Below are 15145 nucleotides of genomic sequence, written 5' to 3' on the forward strand. Positions count from 1 at the left end.
GTCCTTTTCCAGGCTATTAAAGTGAAATAACTGAACATAAATATAGGAGCCTGATAAAAATCCTAATTTTAGATGAAAATTTCAGAAGGCACTTAGAGGCTTTTGCATCTGAACTCTTCATATACAGTACCAAAATATAGAGTACATATCCAGTACTGTTGATATAGTACATGCAGTAAGCAATTGATTTTCTGTTGACTGAAGAGAAGTTTCACACCTGTGCTCTTGACAAAATGTCCGAACTATTGATGCCACCATGTACCTGCTTAGGTTAGGCTGTACTCTCAATCCAGCCTCCCTCAGTGTTAGTCCATGGTTTATTACATGGTCCACAATTGTAGCACAAATTTTGTTACACAGATTTGGTAGTCTTCTTTGTGCATGTCCTACCCCTCCTCCAGGTCTTCCTCTCCCTCTTCCTCTTCCTCGTCCTTGGCCTCTTCCTCCACCTGGTACTCTCTGGATTCCCCCTCTCATCCACACTATCCCTCTTCCTCTGACACCATACATTTTTGTTGAAGACAGGTGAACTTACCTGTTGCCTTTTTATAGTGCTTTAACCTGATTGGTGTGTGTACAATTAAGCACCAGTGTGTGTGCACACCTGGTGCCTGTGTTTAACCAATCGGTTCATGGGTGTGCTCATTTGAAAGCCTTTGCTTTGAAATTGCAAGGAAATTACATCATGATAAATTTCTGTGTCAAATGCATACAAGTGTGTTTAGTGTTTTGCAAATCACTGTGTGTAATGTTTTGCAAAAAGTGTGAAGCTGACAATGTGCTTACAGTTGTGCAAATCTAGGCCGGTGTTTTGCTCCTTCAGTGTAAGGTTTTGCTAATTGTGGGAAAGTTCAAATTTTAGTGTGTAAGCAATTGAAAAAAACTGTAAATAACTTTGATATTATCTGTCAGAAGCACTATCAACGCTGTCAAAAACAGTAGGGGAGCGTGGGGCACAAAGTAACGCAGAGTTATAAGTTGTAACACGTGGTTTGAATATTTCCACACATGTTGTCATAACAAAATGTACAGTATTTTTTTGTTACAATATGAAGTGAAGTGAAAGTGACATACAGCCAAATATGTTGATATAAACATTATGAAGATAAAAAATAAGAAAAAAGAAAGAAGAAGAAAAAATAATGTGCACCAAAATTCAAATATATTTTTTGAAGATGAACATTTATTTTAACATAGTAAAATTAAAATTCTGGCTTTAGTAAATTTTTCATCTCAGTTTTTTATATTCATTGAGACAAATCTGCTATTATTTTAATCGCCAATATTTTATTTTATTTTATTTTTTAATGCTTTGATAACTAGCAGAAGACAGTAACCAGTTTTAAATTCCACTTGCACATATGGGGCATGTTGTAACATTGCGTTACAATGTGCTATTCTGTGACATTGGCAATGTCACGGTAGGGTTTAGGAGAAACACAAAGAGAGGGTTGGATCCAAATGCAGGTAAGGGTTTTATTTAAACAGAAGGGTAAATACAAAATAAACAGTCATGAGAGACAAACAAAACCAAAAGAGGGAACCGGATGAAACGGGGAACTCGGAAGAACAAGAAGGTAGAGGAAGTCTTGGGGAACGAGAGCATGAGACACATAGGGTAAGGACTCCATAAAGACGACAGAGAAAGACAGCTCTATATAGGGAGACTAATGACAGAGTATTGTCAACACCTGTGCGATTCTAATTGGAGTGCAATTACTGTGAAGACACAACCAGACTAGCGGAATAAAGTGCCTATGGTGAAGTGCCTAAGGAGAAGTGAGCTCACTAGGGAACACCCAGGAAAACAAAGACTGGCAGCGTGACATTACCCCCTCCCCTACGGAGCAGCTACCAGATGCTCCACCTAAACCCAGGAAAACCCCAACAGAAAAAGAGGCAGGAGGGAGGTGGAACGGCGGCGGACCAGGGGGAGGGACGGAGGGACAGAAAACAGGGACATGAGCAACCAGGAGAAATGGAAAGGTGCAACACAAAACAAGGAGTCCAGGAGGGAGGCGGACAGGTGGAGGCTCAGGGGGAGGGACGGAGGGCCGGAAAAGGAACACATAGGGAACAAACACCAGAAATGTAAACATAAAACAGGGAGACCAGGAGGGAGGAGGACCGGAGGAGGTACAGGGGGAGGGAAGGAGGGCCAGACTAAACTAAAGGGAACAGACAGAAACAGAACTCAAAAAACACAAAACATAAGTCCATGAAGGACATGTTGAGGCGTCCACCAGGACGGAGCAGATGACCACCACAGCCGTGTGGTCAAGGCCAGAGCCCTCCAGGGCGGAGCGGAAGACCACCACGGCCTTGTGGTCAAAGTCAAAACCCTCCAGGGCAGAGCGGAAGACCACCACGTCTTTGTGGTCGAGGCCGGAGTCCACCAGGGCGGAGCAGAAGACCACCACGTCCTCATGGTCACCGCCAGAGTCCCCCAGGGCGGAGCGGACGACCACCACGTCCTCATGGTCACCGCCAGAGTCGCCCAGGGTGGAGCGGACGACCACCATGTCCTCGTGGTCACCGCCAGAGTCCCCCAGGGCGGAGCGGACGACCACCACGTCCTTGTGGTCACCGCCAGAGTCCCCCAGGGCGGAGCGGAAGACCGCCACGGCCTTGTGGTCACCGCCTCGGGAACTGTATCGGGCACCGCCTCGGGAACAGCATCGGGCACCGCCTCGGCCACTCGAACAGCATCGGGCACCGCCTCGGGAACAGCATCGGGCACCGCCTCGGCCACTCGAACAGCATCGAGCACCTCCTCGGGAACAGCCTCGGGAACAGCATCGGGCACCGCCTCGGCCACTCGAACAGCGTCGAGCACCTCCTCGGGAACAGCCTCGGGCACCGCCTCGGGCACCGCCTCGGGAACAGCACCGGGCACCGCCTCGGCCACTCGAACAGCATCGAGCACCTCCTCGGGAACAGCCTCGGGCACCGCCTCGGGCACCGCCTCGGGAACAGCATCGGGCACCGCCTCGGCCACTCGAACAGCCTCGAGCACCTCCTCGGGAACAGCCTCGGGCACCGCCTCGGGAACAACATCGGGCACCGCCTCGGGAACTGCATCGGGCACCGCCTCGGCCACTCGAACAGCCTCGAGCACCTCCTCGGGAACAGCCTCGGGCACCGCCTCGGGAACAGCATCGGGCACCTCCTCGGGAACAGCCTCGGGAACTGCATCGGGCACCGCCTCGGGAACAACATCGGGCACCGCCTCGGGAACTGCATCGGGCACCGCCTCGGGAACTGCATCGGGCACCGCCTCGGGAACAGCATCGGGCACCGCCTCGGGAACAGCATCGGGCACCGCCTCGGGAACAGCATCGGGCACCGCCTCGGGAACAGCATCGGGCACCGCCTCGGGAACAGCATCGGGCACCGCCTCGGGAACAGCATCGGGCACCGCCTCGGGAACAGCATCGGGCACCGCCTCGGGAACAGCATCGGGCACCTCCTCGGGAACAGCATCGGGCACCGCCTCGGGAACTGCATCGGGCACCGCCTCGGGAACTGCATCGGGCACCACCTCGGGAACAGCATCGGGCACCACCTCGGGAACAGCCTCGGGAACTGCATCGAGCACCGCCTCGGGAACTGCATCGGGCACCGCCTCGGGAACAGCATCGGGCACCGCCTCGGGAACTGCATCGGGCACCGCCTCGGGAACTGCATCGGGCACCGCCTCGGGAACAGCCTCGGCCTCTCGAACAGCATCGAGCACCTCCTCGGGAACAGCCTCGGCCACAGCATCGGGCACCGCCTCGGGAACAGCCTCGGCCTCTCGAACAGCATCGAGCACCTCCTCGGGAACAGCCTCGGCCTCGGGAACAGCCTCGGCCACCGCCTCGGCCTCCGGAACAGCAGCGGGCACCGCCTCGGTCTCCGGAACAGCAGCGGGCACCGCCTCGGGAATGGCCTCATGGATGGCAGCGGCCCGCTCGGGAACGTTCTCCGGGTCCTGAGGAACAGTAGCTGCCTGTCTCCTCCTCCGCCCTCTACGATGGAGAATCGGTCTCGTTGAGTCGGCCATCTTGTGCTGTGGTGCTGGGCTGGCAGCCATCTTGGGCTGTGGCGCTGGGCTGGCGGCCATCTTGGGCTGTGGCGCTAGGCTGGCGGCCATCTTGGGCTGTGGCGCTAGGCTGGCGGCCATCTTGGGCTGTGGCGCTAGGCTGGCGGCCATCTTGGGCTGTGGCGCTAGGCTGGCGGTCATCTTGCGCTGTGGGGCTGGGCTGGCGGCCATCTTGGGTTGTGGGGCTGGGCTGGCGGCCATCCTGTGCTGTGGGGTTGGGGTGGCGGCCATCTTGTGCTGTGGGGCTGAGCTGGCAGCCATTTGGTGCCGCTGCACAGGACTGGCGGCCATCTGGTACCACGGCGCTGGCTCAGCCGATCTGCATCTCCCCTCTCCTCTCGGGACATCCTGGGGAAATGGCAGCCCCCATCCGAATCTCGGTTTGATGGGAGGCCACAGTGGCGATCGCTGCCGGACCTCCTCTCGACCGCTTGCTCCGGAGCGACCTCCCCTGGTCCCCCGGAACACCACTAGGCGAGAGCCCTCAAAACCATTTCGCTTGCTGGCTGATGAAGACATGGCAGCAGACATACCGCTGGATCCTTGATTGATGGAGTCCTTCTGTCACGGTAGGGTTTAGGAGAAACACAAAGAGAGGGTTGGATCCAAATGCAGGTAAGGGTTTTATTTAAACAGAAGGGTAAATACAAAATAAACAGTCATGAGAGACAAACAAAACCAAAAGAGGGAACCGGATGAAACGGGGAACTCGGAAGAACAAGAAGGTAGAGGAAGTCTTGGGGAACGAGAGCATGAGACACATAGGGTAAGGACTCCATAAAGACGACAGAGAAAGACAGCTCTATATAGGGAGACTAATGACAGAGTATTGTCAACACCTGTGCGATTCTAATTGGAGTGCAATTACTGTGAAGACACAACCAGACTAGCGGAATAAAGTGCCTATGGTGAAGTGCCTAAGGAGAAGTGAGCTCACTAGGGAACACCCAGGAAAACAAAGACTGGCAGCGTGACAGGCAATGTACTATACACTATTTACTTTAATAAATTTTAAGGAGTAACAATGAGAAACATGTGAATGAAGACTGACAGTCAATGTTTAGTCAGTGTAATGTTTAGAAATTATTATTTGGTCATTTATGTGGGCCGTCACAAGCATGGTTGCAATGTGTTCATTGTCAAAATCTAAAATCACATTATTTTTTTTAATTCTTAAAAAATGCCATTAGTTATTTATTTTTTAAATATTTTATTTTATTAACAAAAAAATATTTTAGTTTGTCATGTATATATTGTTATCATTTGATCAGACATTTTAACCTTGTTGCATGTTGTCACATTTCACTTCCTTTTGATAAAGAAATATGTATACACTGTAATTATGAAACAAAGCAACATATTTATACTAGACAGGTGTAAAATTAATGTGGATTATATGTGTGTGTGTGTGTGTATGTGTGTGTGTGTGTACACAAACGGAAAGTCAAAAAGTGTTACTTTGTGCCCTGCTCTCCCCTGGCATTTAACACTAGTGCACAGACTTGTAGAACAAGTAGAGTAGGTTACAGAATGAAATGAAATATTAATTCTATAACATTCATAAGAGCACTAGAGAAAGTTATCAGATATAGCAATGGTTATTAATAAAAACTATTACAGTAATATGCATTGTGGCATGAATAACAAACAACTGATGTAATCATCCACTCCTAACTATGGAGCCATGCTTTCAGGTAGCCTACATTCATAATCCTGTGAAATTTGGGGGACTTTTTAATGTTGTTAATGATTTCACCACCAACAACAGATCTCTCTGAGTTTCCATGTTCCATTATGAACATTAAATGGTTTTAACATGAATTAAACCAAAAATCATGGTTCTTGCAGCCACGGGAATCGCAAATTAACAATGGTTTTGTTACTTCAAATAATAATTTACAAAGAAGTATTAAGGTGATATTTTTTGTGGTTTAAAAACAGATCTAGCCAACAATAGAGTGAAAACACTAATGGTACTAGCGGTGAACACTTACAGTGTTGCCCTTACGAAAAATAAGTTTATTCAAATGTGCTATTAGTATATTTGATTAAAATAAAAAATTGGAAAGTATGCTTTTAGTTTACTTTTTATGTACTTCTCAGAAATTGATTTTATGTGTTCCTCAGAAAAATACTTAAATTGACATTTAAGTATACTTTACTTATAGGAAACGTCTAAATATATTTAAGCTATACTTGTGCTCCTAGAATATTTGTTTTAAATGTTATATGGTAGAGGGTACTAGTACACATCTTCTGAACAGAATAAAAAAAAAAACACACACAAAAGTGGAGAAGAAAACGAAACAACAGATACTAACACGTAATCTAACACGATCCTCTGACATGAAACAGCATCAAAACTGTAACATTATGGAATAAAATGTAGACCGATGAAGAGGTAATAATTACAGTCAAGCTTTGGGGTGTTCATCGACTCTATCTATGTTCTGATTATCATCAAATTATGTTATGTTCCAAGTCATTTTTATGAAACTTACCCATATTAAAGTGTTTAAAAAAGAGATTGCATGAAGCTAGAACAAAATGTTTTTATTTACAAGCAGATACCCTTTTCTTTCTTTGGATGTTTTGTTTGTTCAGATATTCATATAACAAAATATATACAAATTCAAACCTAATTAGGGACATAGTAGTATACTTAAAGTATGATGTAAAGTTTTTGTTTTGTTTTTAGTATACTTGCAGTATAAAACTACTAAACTAGTATTTTACTGAGACTATATAAGTGTACAAAGTATGTAATTAGTAAACTATCAGTATACCTGTAAGTTCACTTTTAGTATAATAAGTGTACAATCTACAAACATAGAGGTTAACTAGTTGTGTACTCAAAATTAGCTACTGTTATACATAAAGTATATTTAAAAGTGGGCAAATTTAGGCCCAAGGAGTATTGAAACAGTACACTTATACTGTAAGTATGCTACTAGAACACTGATATTTGTATACTTGCTACAAAACTTGAACTTTACTTAAGTATACTTATTTAAATGAACTTGATGTATACAACTTTTTAGAAAGGGTTTTTTTTTTTTTTTTTTTTACTCTGCAAGTGTAAAAAAATGTGTTTAAAGTGTTAATTTAACTCGATCTAGGGTGGACCTGTATATAATCCAGAAAAAAAGTGTTAACTTTCTCACTGTGAGTGTTAATATAACACTATCAAATTTTCTGTTATAGATACCCTAAAAGGAGATGTATGTTGAGTATGCATTATGATTGGATGAGATATAAACATCCTGGGTTGATTGGGATATAAATACTGAGTCAAAGTGTTCCTCTTTGTCACACACTGTGCAGATGGTCTGACTTTCTTGCAAGAATAAAACCCGTTTTTTTCTTATTCTACAATACTCTGAGAGTTATTGCCTCACAATAAGAGTTGGAAACATTTTACCATTACAAGGGTGAGTAAATCTTCAGCAAATTGTATGTATTTGTATATATTTATTTGTGGGGGGTGGTAAGAAAATTAATTCAAGGACATTTTCTTTCCCACTTTATATTGTGTCCCTAATACCTGTGTACTTACATAGTAACTAAATGTATACGTAGTATGTAATGACAGTGTAAGTACAATAATGGTACATAGTATCTACAGCTGTAATATTTCTGTAACTACACACATGTAACAACCTTCAGGATGGTATGTGTAATTACAAATGTGTAAAAGAACATTGATAACAAGACTTTTCACTTAAATAAGTACTCATGTACAACAATATGTACAAGAGTAATTGGAACCATTTGATCCAGTGGTTAAGAGATGGGTATGTTAAGGGGAGAAAATGGAATTCAGGGGGAGGAGATGGGTAAGTTTAGGGGAGTAATGTGATCCAGGGGGTGGAGATGGGTACAGTTGGTTTAATGGAGGAAATGGGATCCAGGGGGTGGAGATGGGTAGGTTTAGGGGAGGAAATGGGATCCAGGGGGTGGAGATGGGTAGGTTTAGGGGAGGAAACGGGATCCAGGGGGAGGAGATGGGTACAGTTGGTTTAATGGAGGAAATGGGATCCAGGGGGTGGAGATGGGTAGGTTTAGTGGAGGAAATGGAATCCAGGGGGTGGAGATGGGTACAGAAGGTTAAATGGAGGAAATGGGATCCAGGGGGTGGAGATGGGTAGATTTAGTGGAGGAAATGGAATCCAGGGGGTGGAGATGGGTACAGCAGGTTAAATGGAGGAAATGGGATCCAGGGGGTGGAGATGGGTAGATTTAGTGGAGGAAATGGGATCCAGGGGAGGAGATGGGTAGGTTTAGTGGAGGAAATGGAATCCAGGGGGTGGAGATGGGTACAGAAGGTTAAATGGAGGAAATGGGATCCAGGGGGTGGAGATGGGTAAGTTTAGTGGAGGAAATGGGATCCAGGGGGTGGAGATGGGTAGGTTGGGGGAGGAAACGGGATCCAGGGGGAGGAGATGGGTAGGTTTAGTGGAGGAAATGGAATCCAGGGGGTGGAGATGGGTACAGAAGGTTAAATGGAGGAAATGGGATCCAGGGGGTGGAGATGGGTAGATTTAGTGGAGGAAATGGAATCCAGGGGGTGGAGATGGGTACAGAAGGTTAAATGGAGGAAATGGGATCCAGGGGGTGGAGATGGGTAGATTTAGTGGAGGAAATGGGATCCAGGGGGTGGAGATGGGTAGGTTGGGGGATATGTAAAGTGGGAGGAGTTGGTGCACCACTGTAATACCAGTGTACTTATATGGTAATTCCTCAGGAACTGTCCACTTAATATAAAGTTTAACATTCTGGACACAAACCACACTTATATGTAAAGCCTAACTTACTGGTCGCTGCTGTGTCACATCAGAGTAATTGCATGATAAATCTTATATAACGTGTACCACTTTCATTACCAAAAAGTGTTGTTACCAGTGTCCTGTTACACATTTGTATTTACACATACCGTTCAGTGGGTTGTTACATGTGTGTATTTACACTAATATTACAGCTAGATACCATGTTCCAATGTGTACTAACACCGTGATTAGATACAGTACTGTACTATGTACACGTCTAATTACTATGTAAGTACACAGATATTAAGGACGATTAATATAAAGTGGGACCTTAGAGACTAGGCTCTTTTGTTCTATAAATTGGTTAATACACAATGCTTTGATGTTCTGAAGAGAGCGTCTCAGGGTGAAGTTCTCATGGCGTCTCTCCATACATTACTGATTCTGTGTGGATGTGCCACAGCCCTGTGTTTGGTGAGTACAGAATTCCGATGTCTGAGAAAACAATTTTGCGATCATGTGTTTATTAATATTGTGATTAATCAAAACTAGCATGGCTATTGTTATGTTAAAATACAATGACCTTGTTCAAGACTGAATGAGTTTTATGATAGTTTGTGGTTATTTCATACCATGTTTTCCTTCAAATCCAACATCTTTCACTCACAGGTGAGTCATAATTTATATAAAAATATATTCAATAAACACAACTGTTATTTTATTTATATTTATATACTATGTTTGAATTTTACCTTTTTGTAGGAAATACAGTGATTGATGTGGATAATGGAAAAGGCCAGGATATATTTGAAATAAATGAAGGTTTGTGGAAACATTAATATCTTAAATCTGTAGCATAATTTCTATAACAGTTTTGTATTAACTGCTGTCTCATTCAACAGCGGCAGGACTTGACCTGGTGGAAGGAGACATTCTGATAAGTGAGGTCAGTGTTTTCTTTGAACAAATTCTCATGCCACTTTCCACAAACAGGATACAAATTAGGGCCTTAATCTCTGGGCTTAAAAAAAATTATGCAATATTTTCTTAAGGACACTCTAAAAGTTCAGAAAATGTCAACATTAACTTCAGGAGGTCAAACTAATGTGTGGATACAGTTATATACACTCAACATCATAAAAATCAAAATAATATTTTTTATTTATATAAAATAAATCCTTGTTTGTATTTAACAGGGAGAATACAGAAACACTATTCGGGATGAAAAGTATCGCTGGCCAACCACTGTGCCATATGTCCTAGACTGCAGCCTTGGTCAGTGAATATAATAACTGATTCAGTTCTGTTGAATTTATGCTTTGACCTGTATATGATAATATAATTCTAACTTAATATTTGCTCCAAATTATGCACTCACTATACTCTCTTAGTTTTCTTTTCTGTCTTAAAAAAAAAAAAAAAAAAAAAAATATATATATATATAATATATATATATATATATAGACATCAACGCTAAAGGTGTGGTACTGAGAGCATTTGAGCAATACAGACTCAAGACCTGTATTGACTTAAACCCTGGAATGGAGAGCCAAACTACATTTTTGTATTTAAAGGCAAAGGGTAAGAAAAATTCAAAACACTACACACATTTAAACTCATCTTCACATATTGTGCAATAAATCAAAACTCTATGTTTATTTATTATCTTACTTTTAAAATCCCCATTGAAACCAAACCTTTTTTTAGAGTATGACTATGTTATCGGTAAGTTATAGTGTGCTCCAGAACAATGACAAAATTCGCATAAAAAAAAGAAAAAAAAAAGAAAAAAGCATGAAATAGACGTAATTCTTGGAACAGATAGCAATATTCTTATTTTTGGCAGCCTGGCAATTTTAGATTGCTTCGGGGGTACCGCAGCGGAGAAACCCAGTACCGTTGTGATTCTTCATAGACATAAACAGAGAGAGATAGCTCCGGCTACAATGTTCTTCCGCAAGACGCAAGCAGTTCTGTTTATTAAACGCTAGAGCGTCAAAAAGTTACCGACTGCAGCTTTAATATCACCTCCAAAATGGTTTCACTGACCATCCCACATTCTCTGTTATTTTGCACAACAATCTCCATTGCTGTATCATGGTCCATTACAAACATTAAGACAAAGTACAAACAATGCACATGTACAAACATATCTGTACACTGTATCTAAAGGGTGTATACATATAGGGTGATGAAAAGGTGATGTTTTTATGTTTAATCAGATGTTACTCATATGTGGGGAATCGGCAGATGGGAAAACAAAACTTGTCAATTGGTGCAGGCTGTGACAGTTTAGGAACAGTGGAGCACGAGTTTCTGCATGCACTGGGTTTCTGGCACGAACAATCCAGATCTGACAGAGACGACTATGTCACCATCATGTGGGACCAGATTGAAGAGGGTAACTATTGAATTCTTAAATACACTCATCAATAATAACATCACTCTGTCTCGCAAAACTCCTTACATCTATACATATAATTATATAAAATACAAAGTAATTTGTTCATCAACTAATTCACAGTTTGTTTTTCACTTAGGTAAAGAGCACAACTTTAATTCATATAATGAAACGGTGTCAAGCTCTCTCGGTGTGCCCTATGATTATGGTTCAGTCATGCACTACAGTAAGAAATCCTTCAGCAAAGGCAGTGAACCAGCCATTGTTACCAAAATACCAGAATTTTTGGATGTGATTGGTCAACGCATGGAGTTTAGTGACAGTGACCTGATCAAGCTGAACCGGCTATACAACTGTAGTAAGTTTATGATTAAGCACGTTATGTGGTATAATCCTCCATTATTTATTTTTATATATAAATATACTGACATTAGTTTGACTGAAAAGATAAAGACAACTTTCTCATCTAATACTTTGCTTCTTTTACTCATCTTGTTCTAAACTTATTTTATATTCTTCCAGCTACAGCCTCAATATTTCTGGACTCTTGCCAGTTTGAGGAGCCAAATATCTGTGGCATGATCGAGGGTGATGGTGGAAATGCAAATGGGCTCATGTACAAAGAGTAAAGGGCGGTCCACAAACAGACCACACCAACCTGGGTCAATGTAAAGGTATGTACACCCCTAACCACAAAATCAGGTTTCAACCAAACTGAGTTTTGCATTTATTTACCATTACAATTGCAATTTTTGAGCCACAGCATCAATAGCAATAAAACTTCATGCAAGTGAATTAAGAGCATTTCACAATTGTTTTTTACCATTCATCATGCTCAGTAGCCCCGCCCATTGTGGAACCTTATTTTTCCAAACTCCATATAAACACAAATATAGTTGTGATGCATCAAAAACCCAGACTCTTGTCACTGTGAGTCACATCAACCAGGAGTGTTGTGTGTGTAATTTTGAACTTTTTCACATAGAATATATATATATATTTTGCAAAGTTAACACCAACTTTCTCAGCAGCTATATTAGAAACTCCTTATGTTACACTCCCGATATCACATGGAAGACTATTTGTTTTATTTATTTTTTTGTTACATAAACACTCTGTAAAAGGTTGAATAATTCATAATCCATAATTCTGCATTGATATCTCTTTTTTGATGGTGGCACTTTGGTCTTCATGATAAACACATTTTACTGATACCATAAGGAAATATTCTTTGACTTTTTCAAGACATTTCTTGTCAAGCATTGTAATATGACATGAAAAATATTTTGTCAACTCCATTATAAGGTCCAAAGAGAAAGTGAGAATACTGGTTTAATTGTCTATTATCTAATAAAGTTTATATTTCCACAGGGGTTGGGTTCTTCATGCATTTCAGCACAGCCACAGGAACCAAGGGTAAAAATGCTTACCTGGAAAGTCGCCTCTTTCACCCCAAAAGACGCTCCCAATGCCTGCAGTTCTATCATTACAACAGCGGAAGCGTTGATGACCAGCTAAATATCTGGGTGCGTGAATACACAGTTAAAAACCCCAAAGGAGCCCTGAGACTCATTCAGAAGATCAGAGGTAATAATTTTTTTGTTTAAAACACCAATAAATAAATCCCTTTAGCCTATGGGTAACTTAAATTTGTACAACCTAGGTGGATTCGAGGCTCCTGGGAACTATACCATGTTACGCTAAACGTCTCTGATAAATTTAGAGTAGTGTTTGAAGGGGTTAAAGGAAGAAAACCATCAAAGGGTGGTCTGTCTCTGGATGACATCAACCTTTCAGAGACCAAGTGTCCTCAATACACTTGGCGCATTCGTGATTTTAAAAGGCTTCTCGCTACAACCCCTGCCGGTTCCGATACCTACAGCCCCCGTTTCCTGTCCCCAGATGGTTACTCATTTCAGATTTCTTTGAACATTAATGGCTTGAAGGATAGTCCACATATAATGGCAATATACCTCCACTTAACCTCTGGACCCAAAGACAACAATCTCCAATGGCCATGTCCATGGCGTCAGGCATCTATGGAGCTGATGGACCAGAATCCAGACATCCAACATCGCATGAACAACATTAAGATGATCACTACAGATCCAAACATGACTTTCACAGACTGTAAGAAACAAAGTTATAGTTATGAGTCATTTTTATGTGCCATTAATGCTGATATGCTAAATGCAGATACTTGATTACAAATTTCTTAGAGATAAATGGCAATATGTGTTTTTAAATAGAATCTTCTCATTTTGTGCAGCCACAGGTAATGTTAAGTATTTCTGGGACAACCCACAAAAAGTAGGCAGTCTAGTCACTGACACAGATGGTAGTAAATTCTACCGGGGGTGGGGTTTACCGAACCAGCCATTACATCACACATGATCGTCTGAAGAGCCGAAGCTTTATTAAAGGAGATGATGTCATCTTCCTCCTCTCCCTTGAAGGTGTGCAGTTCTTATTCAATGCAAATGAAATTCTTATGAAATATGACAAGAGTTTTAAATATCAACTTCATCAATAGACGTGACTGGACTTTTGGGGACTCAGACCAGAGAGTCTTGGAGACCGGAAATCAGAGACCTGCGATTAGAGATTGATGACCGTGATGCGGAGGAGCCAAAGAGACAGATGGTTGTATGCATCTATATCCCAGTTTTCTCCTAATCTTGATAACTGTACCATTATTAAATGTAAATGGATATACAGTAACCCATTCAGTGTTGTTGAGCAACTTACATGTAACCAATTATGTTATTTAATTACAAAATAAATGTTATAATCTACAGTTACAGTTACTGAAAAAAAAATGTGTAGTTAAATTACAGTTACTTATGAAAAGTTACAGATTACAAAAAGGTTATCACAATATTTTCACACACATAAATATGATTGATGTCTTAAACGGTTTTATTTCCTATTTAGGTTTATGTATGTTTTCTTTGTTTAACGACTGAAAGATTAACCCTGCCTGCTTTAAATGTTTGAAAATGATTAATCATCAAAAACATTAAAAATTAAGAAAAAAATCAAATGTAATCAAAAAGATTACTTTAATAAATCAATTGAAATACACTATTTATTAAATTTTACATAGGGTAACTTGAAATCTGTAAACTATTACATTTCCAAATTTCCAAACCTTCTCAACACTGATCCCATTAAACTGATTTTTTTCTTTTAGAACCCCAGAGTCCTGGGACCATGGACTAAAACATCCCCATGAGATGCAGCATACATCAAGAAGCCTCAATGGAGAGAGAGAAATCTTTCCATAATCGGCCGTATATTGTGAGCCTAGCTGGAGCTGGAGCTACTGAATTATAACCTGCATTAAAAAAAAAAAAAACTGTTAAGTACTATGCTCAAAAAAATATTATTACTAGATTACTAGCATTTCTCATGTTCATTGCCTCCTTAAGATGAATTTCTTCTTGTTTTCCTCATTTGTAAGTTGCTTTGGATAAAACTGCCTGCAAATGAATAAATGTAAATGCATCAAAAGAAGTAGTCACCATTAATGCTCCCACAGTTTATTAGTGTTATGTTGTAGTCTGTAACAAAGTGCTTTATTATAAATAATTGTAATGGAATTTACATTCCTGAATTTTCAAGAGATGCAGCTGTCCATTGGCACTGCACTATATGAGAAACAGCACATTCTCTGAGATCATGACCTGGTTGTCATCCTGTAAATGTATGCCTGCAATTGGACTGTAGGTTTAACCAGATATGTAGTCTCAAACCAAACTTTTTCTGTTTGTTTTGGAGTGTTTGTTTGTTTGTTTACTCTTACACAGAGTTGATCGGTGGATTTAATTTTTGTCTTTCCAGGGGTAAGAGAGGGCTCTCTTTTGCTTTTGTGTATTTGTGTTTGCGAGTTTT

At 41.6% G+C, this 15145-nt stretch overlaps 1 long non-coding RNA gene and 1 pseudogene across 1 annotated transcript; both read left to right on the top strand.

The window, feature by feature from the left end:
* Positions 1-7343: 7343 nt before the first annotated feature.
* On the top strand, positions 7344-10211 carry LOC113037844 (uncharacterized). Its single transcript, XR_003274691.1, has 5 exons — positions 7344-7515; positions 9244-9324; positions 9613-9672; positions 9753-9796; positions 10047-10211. It is a non-coding gene; the product is annotated as an uncharacterized LOC113037844 (long non-coding RNA).
* Positions 10212-10955: 744 nt separating this feature from the next.
* Positions 10956-14702, top strand: LOC113037843 (meprin A subunit beta-like; annotated as a pseudogene).
* Positions 14703-15145: the final 443 nt, after the last annotated feature.

The sequence above is a fragment of the Carassius auratus genome, chromosome 20 (assembly GCF_003368295.1).
Source record: "Carassius auratus strain Wakin chromosome 20, ASM336829v1, whole genome shotgun sequence".
Lineage (NCBI taxonomy): Eukaryota > Metazoa > Chordata > Actinopteri > Cypriniformes > Cyprinidae > Carassius > Carassius auratus.